Source organism: Myotis yumanensis, unplaced genomic scaffold, assembly GCF_028538775.1.
Source record: "Myotis yumanensis isolate MYYU_CA2020_CCGP unplaced genomic scaffold, mMyoYum1.0.hap1 SCAF_11, whole genome shotgun sequence".
In the NCBI taxonomy this organism is placed as follows: domain Eukaryota; kingdom Metazoa; phylum Chordata; class Mammalia; order Chiroptera; family Vespertilionidae; genus Myotis; species Myotis yumanensis.
In genome coordinates, this window is record NW_027223762.1 from 66,940,133 (window position 1) to 66,949,126 (window position 8,994).

The following is an 8,994-nucleotide window of genomic DNA, read 5'->3' on the forward strand; positions in this document are numbered from 1 at the left end:
TAATGTTGCAGTTTACTGCATTTTTCTATAATGGCTGTTATCATAAAAAATGGGGAGATGATGCCATGCATACACTCAAACACATGCACAGTGAATACAAGATCCATTTGCTGCAAGAAGGAAACGTGCTTTCTGATTAGGGTAAACCTTTTGCCCATAGGTGTGTGTGGGAGAACAGAAGGCGTAATAGAGAGTACAGATGTATCCCATTGTTCCTTTCTCATAGTTGACTGTACAAAGTATTTCAACATGAGAAGTTATAGAATGCAGATTTTATAATGAAGATTATCCAAAGTTAAAGAAAAAAATCATTCTATTTTAGACTACAACCTCTCTGAGGTGATTGAACATTTATTTTTATGGGCAAAATTCTTGGCAAAGAGCTTGGAAAAAAAATACCACAGGACCCAATAATACCTCTCCTGGGTATATACAAAAAACAACAACAAAAAAACCCACAAAAAAACTAAAAAACATGTATTTGCAAAGATATATGCACCCCTATGTTCATTGCAGCATTATCCATGGTGGCCAAGACATGAAAACAATCAAAGTGCCCTGCAATCAAAGACTGGAAAAAGAAGATGTGGTACCTATACACAATGGAATATATTCAGCCATAAGAAAGGATGAAATACTGCCATTTGCAACAACATGGATGGACCTTGAAAATATTATGCTAAGTGAAATAAGTCAGACAAAGCTAAGAATCATATGATCTCAATAAAAGTCATGTACACAGAGAGCAGTGTGGTCATTGCCAGAGGGAAGGGCATGTGAGGTGAAGGGGGCCTGGTATATAGTGACGGGAGAAGACTTGACTTTGGGTGGTGGGCAAACAGTGCAATGGACATATCTTGTAACATAGAAAACACACCTGAAACCTATGTGATCATATTAACCAATGTCACCCCAATAAATTTAATAAAAAAGGGAAAAAAATAAATTGATGAAAAAAGAGCCTGGAAAATGAACTGGAATGAAGCTTATAGTCAAACTCTAATGCTGTAAATTTCTCCTTTGTATTTTCAGTTTTGGGAAGAGAAGCAAACTGATCAATATTTACCAAGAGCAACGCTGTGTTTCTGATACAGCTAATTCTAAAGTCATAGGTCCAGTGGATGAGGTAGGGAGACACTTGGAAAGCTAGAGAAATGAAAGGCAGGCTGGCAAGTCCATAATTTGAAGAATAGGTAGGCTGGAGACCTACAGAAGAATTGTAATTCAAGTCCAAAGGCAGTCAGCTGATGTGCAACAAACCAGCAGAAGACAGGGTGGCTTAAAACAGCAAACACAGACATGGGGCTGGGCTCAAGTTGTAGTCAGTTGAGGAAATTCTGATTCTAGCTAAACTGCCAGGTGGGCTGGGGCCTGGTTATTCTAGGATGGTCTCAGGTGGAATGGATCCTCTTTGTACCTGGGATCTCCTGTTAGCTAGTAAATTATCCCACTTGCTCTCATAGCAGCTGGGTAGGGTTCCAGGGCAGATTCATGGGGTGGGGAATAGATTCTACCTCCTAATAAAAGAAAAAAAAAGCTAGAAAGCAAGGAATCCTATATAATAAAAGCCCAGTGACTGAAATGGCAGAAAACCAGAATGACCAGAGACCAGACCACCACGCCCCTCGCCCAGGTTGGCCCCGCCCCCCAGCAAGCAGTTAGGGGCAGGCAAGTGGTTAGGGGTGATCAGGCAAGCATTCAGAGTGGTTAGGGGTATCAGGCAGGCAGACAGAGTGGTTAGGGGTATCAGGTAGGCAGGTGAGTGGTTGGGGGTGATCCGGCAGGCAGGCAGAGCCCCACAATCAATCACCTCAAAGAGAGAGACTTAGGACGCCTGCCACAGCCTGCCAGGGGGATGCTTCCTAGTGGGGACGGAGGTGCTGGCTGCGGTGGATGCTGCAGGGAGTGGCTTGTGCCAAGGTGGCTCCTGAGCAGGCAAGGTGCCTGCAGCCTGGCCCAGGCCCCGGGGTCGCCGTCTCCCCCGTGGCTTCTGCAGGGATGGACTTCCATTCCTCCTGCTATGATGCCTGGGCAGATTCCGGACCCTTCTATGACTGTGGGCTCTCTGCCAGGGCTCAGCCCCCTGACCAGACTCCCCACCTCGGCCCTGGCTACAGAAGAGCTGAAATACACTGACATCCACAACACTGGGGCCATGATCACCCCTTTGCACTTCCTGGTGGTGAAACGGGGCAAGAGGCCTCAACCTGTGAAAAGTGAGCTAGACGAGGAAGAGAGCGAAGGAAAAGGTGCTGGGAAAAGAAAAAAGTGGTGGCAGCCCGATGCCAGAACAAGAAGAAGGAGCAGAGGAGTTTCTGCAGTGGGAATCTGAGTGGCTGGAGCTCATGAATGTGGAGCTGAAAACCCAGATGGAGGAGCTGAAGCAGGAATGGTCACAGCTCATCCTGATGCTCAGCCGGCATCGCCTCACCTGCATCGTCAGGACCAATAGCATTAAGACCCCCAACTCAGAAGGCAACTCACTGCTGGAGCAGCTGGAGAAGAAGTGACCATGGCTGGGAGGAGGAAGAGGAGGAGGAGATGAGGAGAGGGTGGAGGAGGAGGGTCCCAGAGGGCTATTCCTTGATGCATGCAAAACTCTTCATTGAGGCTCAGCACATCCAGCATCAGCCAGGCTTCTCTGTGAAACTCAGATCAGCCACACCAGGGGAAGAAACCCAGGCTGGTGAAACGCAGGACCCAGCGCTGAGACCACAGTAGTCCTGAGGGGTCCTGTTCTGCCTGGGCTCAGGCTTGCAGGAGGCATGACAGAGGCTCTGGGCTAGAGAGACGCCCAACCAGGCAGCTGTGGGCACTTCTCTGGCCTCTCCACCAGGGCACCCACCCAAAGAACCTCCGAGCAGCCAGAAAAAGCCATGAGTTGCAACCAAAATTAGGCTGAGTATGGAATGCAGAGTGAAACTGCAATTGGATTGCGAGAGGGTGCACGCAGGGCTGAGGAACCGCCCCCCTCCCAAGTGCATGAATTTTTGTGCACCAGGCCTCTAGTCTCTATATATAAAAGCCTAAGCGACTAAACCACTGAACAACTGAATGACTGGTTGACTGGTCGCTATGATACACACTGACCACCAGGGGGCAGACACTCAACACAGGAGCTTCCCCCTAGTGGTCAGTGTGCTCCCACAGCCAACCTCCCACGGTCCCTCCCTCTAGCCAGCCCCAATTGGCCTTGATTGCCAGCCAGCTGAGGGACCCCATCTGTGCACAAATTCGTGCACCAGGCCTCTAGTTAAGAAATAAAAGAAAAACAAGAACTCATGAGAGATAGATGATGGTGATGACCATAGAGAGGCAGCACAGAGGCTCTGGGGATGTTTCTGACTTACTAGCATTTACAATGATTTTTAAACATTGAAAAGGGTTAGGAAAATCCTCTCCTTTATTTGTCTTCATGTCAAATACTAGTTGGACAATCATACATTGCTGGTTCTCAAATAGATAAAGAAAGAAAGAAAAGGAGAAAAGAAGGAAGGGAGGGAGGGAGGGAGGGAAGAAAGGAGGGAAGGAGGGTGGAAGGAAGGAAATAAATGAGCTAAAGTATTATGTTTATTCAAGACCACTTCAGGGAAGTTTAATTAGAAATCTGAAATTAGATACACATTATTTCTTAATTAATGTAGAAAATCAGGGAAAGGGACTTTACCCTGGAAAGAAAAAAATCTCAGAAGTGCTGGCAATTTCTCTTCTGCATCCCTTTTCAAAGGACAAAACATCTTGTGTATCTGAGTATAAAAGATTTTCCTCTATCTTCAACTCTATGAAAAATTTTATCTTTTGTTTAGGAACAAAGAAATACTCTGCACTTGGTGGTTGATAGCTTGAAGTTCACCGGCTCCCCTCACCCACTCCTCAAATGAGCTTTGCTCTCATGTTTTGTAGTAGGAGAGCTGGAGGAAACAGACATGTAATAGCCAGAGGATTAAGTGCTTTGTGAATAGAAAAAGGGGGTGTTGCACAATCAATCCCGAAGCGGCCCCAAGGGCTCATGACCTCATTCACTCACTTGGGAAGTTTCCACAGCTCCCGGGCTTCAGCAGGAGCTGCCAGAGCAGGTGGCCATGTGGGACATGCTGTGAGACTTGCCACCCCAACTGTCCGCTGCCCTCAGCGTCACACCGTGAGACCACGGTTAAAGCTTATGGAGAGGTTGGCCACGCCGGGCTGCAAACCTGCCAGGACTTAACCTCTTTGCAGTGAAGTTGGCTCGTTCGCAGGGAAGTATCTCGGTATGAGGTCACCAAAAAGGCCAGTCCATCACCTCAGCTGGTGTGTGCCCAGCAGACCTGGCGGGAGCGTGAGGGGAGTCCCAAGCCCGCCTTTGTCCTCTTGCACAGCTGATATTCCTCCAGGCTGAATTTGTGACCTTTGTGTCAACTGCTTCTCTAATGCATAAGGCTAAAAAGCAGCAGCCTGATTCAGACACTCAGGTGCTTAAATACCTACTACTCCTGGGACCACCGGGTGTGCTGGCACTCACCAAGGGATGTTTAATTTAAAGCCTCGCACCGGGTGTCAGGGCCCTCACTGCGCAGCTGGCAAACTCCATGCCATCGTCCCCTCTTCTATTAAAGAGCAAGGCAAGTGTCTCAGATCCCAAGAGAAGCAGAAGCATATATAAGCAATGCAACTTACCAAGATAAACAATACTTTTGTTTAAAAGGAATGACTTTTTCCCCCATTTTTTTGTGGAATTGTTAGGCAAATATTAATGCATTACATAAAGAGAAATCTTGAAAATTTTTTCCCCGGATCTTTATCAGCAATCAAGAATGCTAAAAGTTTTACTGCCCATAGGATGTGAAACGTACAAGTCCTGAGACCAGCAGCCTTTAGGGAAGCAAGAGATGTCAAGCAGCAGACACGCACTTCAGAAGGCCCGCTCCGCTCCGTCCAGCCTGAGGGGACTCAGCAGCTCCAGGTTCATTCCGCAGGAGATCTGTAGGGTCTCATATGCGGGCTGGACTGTCTTTCCTGCTTTTAGATCCAGGCCCCTGTGAACATCTGCTGCCAGGAAGCCTCTGCAGAAGGTCCTCCCATTGTCACGGCTGCCGGCACCAGCTGGGCACCTTCTCAGGTGTGTGTGCAGGCCCCCTCGCCTGGCGCCCAGCAGCGCAGCACCTGCTGGCAGAGCAAGCTGGGCTTGGTCCCCTTCACTGCGCGGGCATGCGGCTGAGCAGAATGAAGGAGGCACCTCCTCTCCGGACTCGCACTGCTTTCTCTCTGGGCACAGAGCAGAGTCCGTGCTGCGTTCATGCCGAGCAGGGTCCCTTGTGCGAATAGCTTTTTCAAGTTCTGAATTTGCTTCTTATTCTGAGTATTCAGACCCAAGTTGATGGGAGTTGTCAAAAGAGCACAATCTTATGCAGGCTTGGGGCCCTTCTGTGGTCCTCCCAACCTACTCTGCCCATCTCTTCCTCTAAACACGGCTTTCAAAAATCTGCCTTAAAATTCCTCAGGGGAGGGAAATGCTAAGTCAAGTAAAACTGTGAAAACACAGAATCCCAGGACTTGGTCCTCAGACACACTTCGTGTTCAGTTAAAGCTCAGCTTAAGACCACCACTGCACCCATGTGGACTTGTAAACAGCAGAAGCGCCAAGTACCATATTTCAACAGGTGTGACAGTAAAAGCATTATTCTATGATCCAATAAAGCTGGCAAATGCTGCCTTGCAAATCACTTATGGATTCACAGTGCGAAGTACACCAGAGGTACACAGACTTCCGCCCAAGGGAGCTCGTTTAACTTGGCTTAAACAGCTTTCCCAAAACTCATTTAACAATAAGTAGTTTTTAAATTTTTTGTAATGTCTAGTTTCTGAGGCATCAAAATTGCATGGAATGGAATTTGGCAAACAGTACTATAAAAATATTCTGGACAAATTTTGTTAACAAATATTTCTGCCCAGCCACTTGCTGAATTGTGAGAAAAGTCCAGTCAATCTTTTAAATGTGAGGTGAGGGGTGCGAACGCTGACTGACAGTCACTAACATCTGCGTGAGCAGCTCCTAGGGAGGCCCTCGGACCCTGAACCATTGCAACATGCGAGGGGGCGACTGGTGTCTCCACATTCTTCTACTTTCAAGGGAAACTGATAAACCACGTTTTTGCAAAACGTCTATTTTCAACATTGGCAACTACATTTGCTTTTTAGAAAAGAGAAAGGAAATGTCTTACCTGGAGGCAGCCTCCTTTCCTCACAAACAAAATAAAAAAATCAAAAACAAAGCAAAGCCCTTTGGGTTTGTATCTGACTCATGGGTGGGCAGGTCCATCTCCTGGGCAGGCCCACAGTTTTGAATACAGATGGTCAGAAGTGGAGAAACAAATTAAAAAATTAAATTGTGTTCTTAAATTCTGTCTCCTTTAAGTATTGTACACAGCTTGCTGTTGAATGAAAAAAACGCAGGAGTGCTTGGTATTATTTTCTTACGTTCATGAGCATACGATGTATCTCAAGTGGAAGGAGGAAGGATTAGGTAGGGGTTTACAGACAGTTTACTTCTGAAGTAAAATGTATTTTATGCTGACAAAACCCAATAAATAATGGTTTAGGTCATACCCTCTGGGGATGTTAATGATTGATTTTGTTGGGATTATAATTCAATGTAGAATTTGGGGATAAAATTTCCCAACAGGCTATTTTTTAAAATGTCTTAAAACAAACACATTATAATAAAGTATAATAAAATACTATTTTTAAAAAATCTACAATTCAAGGGCAATTTTGATATTGGTTTAAGTCACCCAAGAATAATTAGTTAACGCCCTAGCAGGAGATTGGCTCTCAGTGTTGCAGAGGGTCAGAGGGGTTTACCCTGACAATATTTTCACCATGGACTTTGTTTCCACTCTGACATCCAGTTCTCTCTGCACTCACCCCTGATAGGAATGGTCCAATATTTATACACATTGTATATATGAAACCTATCTACATATAGTCCACAAAGCAATTGTATTCGACATTGAATGGGTAACAACACATCATATAACCCATGCTAATGTCAAAATGAATTTCTAGATTATTTGTCATTCTCTCTTAGCATACAATTTGTAATAGATGCTGATAAGCTATGCATATTTTATTCCCAGAGCAAGTCAATGCAAAAATAAAATCCTTTAAAAAAATAAACACTTTTATTAATATAATTTGTTTTATATCATAGACAATCGTTACATTTTGTTATTATGTTTTATAAAATACTAGAGGCCTGATGCACGAAAATTCGTGCAAGAGTAGGCCTTCCTTCTCCGGCTGCTGGCACCGGCTTCCCTCCGGCACCCAGGACCCGGGCTGCTCCCCTTCTTTGGCCGCCAGCAGGCACCCGGGATCCCGGCTGCTTCCTTCTGGCCACCCACAGGGACCCGGGACCGGGGCTGGCTTCCCTCGGGCCATCCACCAGGATCCGGGCCCCGGGCTGGCTTCCCTCGAGGCCCCATCTTTATCCGGAAGGACATCTGAAAGGTCTCCTGGTCTAATTAACATATTACCCTTTTATTATTATAGATGTGTACCTGAAAGTCATATTTTTTTTTTACAAATTGCATAATATTTTTGAGATTGGGGGTTTATTTTAAACAAATGTTTTTCTTTTAATCAGCTCTGAATATTTCTCTACAATATCCTGGACTTTAAACATTACTTTATTGAAGTGAGGACTAATAAATAAATGTTTAAATCTCATTATTGTAATCTTTGCCCTTGATTTAATAATTGTTCAATTAATTATTTGTTTCCTTTACAATTTAAGAGAATTATTTCTGAAAACAGAAACTATAAACTTTCCTTATATCCTTTTCAGGGGAAAAAAAGGAGTTGTTGTTTTTTTAATCTGAAAGATCAAAGAAACAGTGAGGCAAGGGGAAGAGTGGCTGGCACAGCTGAAGAAGAATGGGAAGAGGCAGGTTTTTGGCAGAACGGAACGTGTTAATCTGCGGTGAAATTAGCGATTTAAAAATGTATTTCTCAGCTGCACATCTGAACAAATTTATGGATCTAATTTTCCTTTGGAAATTTAAAACGTTACAAACTCATAAGATATAATTATCCAAGTTTTTCCAACCCACACTCACCAGGCCCACAGAAAGGAGTGGGGATTATGTATGGATGCAAATGGAATGACTACTGCAAAGAATTCAGAAACATTTCAATAAACATACTTGCAAATATTTTCGGTATTTTAGAAAAGTAGGACACATATGTTAGATTCCAGTGGAGAGGGCCTAAAAGGGACTCTCCAAAAGCACAGTTTGCTTCTATATTTGTGTGAGCCATTTGGTTAAGTATTTTACAAAATATCTACACTTTATTTTCCAGTCCTTATGGAATTTTCAAAATACTGTATATCCTACAATAGACTTTTCAACATATGTGTAAGCTGTAGTGTGAAAATAATTGTGGAAATAATTCTAGATCTATATAATTCCACAACCTACTTGCCTTGAATTGGCGGAGTGTGTTTTCATATAAGTATGCATCGAAATGTTTAAGTGTTTCACACCAAACTCGTTTAGACTAAAAGCATCTCTGCAGTTGGCAAGGCCGTGCCAACCTAAGGAGATTAGCACACACAGCATTTAATACCACCAACCAAGAGCCCTCTTTTGTTAGATTCTTTAAGATGTTTAGAAGTTAGGGTGAAATACAGAAACGTTTGCTTAACACAATCATTCCTTAGCTTATAAGATATTTGATGGCAGGGAATGCTCTGTACACGTGGCCCATCCAAAGTTCAGAAAATAGAAATATTCTTGGGGAATGACTCTTTTCTAGTCCGTCCTCTGTTAGGAAAAGTCTCTGGTTGTAGGGTTCTTTCATTCCTCTCTTCTCAAAAGTTACTTAAGAGTAGTGTTAAAATAGCCAAGGCTTTTTTTTTTAAACCTTCTCTTTCCTAAAATTCTTCCTCTTCCAGCTTCTCTTTACCCTCTAAAGATTTTATAAAAATCATCAAAGAACAAACCAGCACTCAGC

General features: G+C 44.1%; 1 pseudogene; it reads left to right on the forward strand.

Annotated features, from left to right (window-relative positions):
• Positions 1-2,020: 2,020 nt before the first annotated feature.
• Positions 2,021-2,510, forward strand: LOC139019537 (jun dimerization protein 2 pseudogene; annotated as a pseudogene).
• Positions 2,511-8,994: the final 6,484 nt, after the last annotated feature.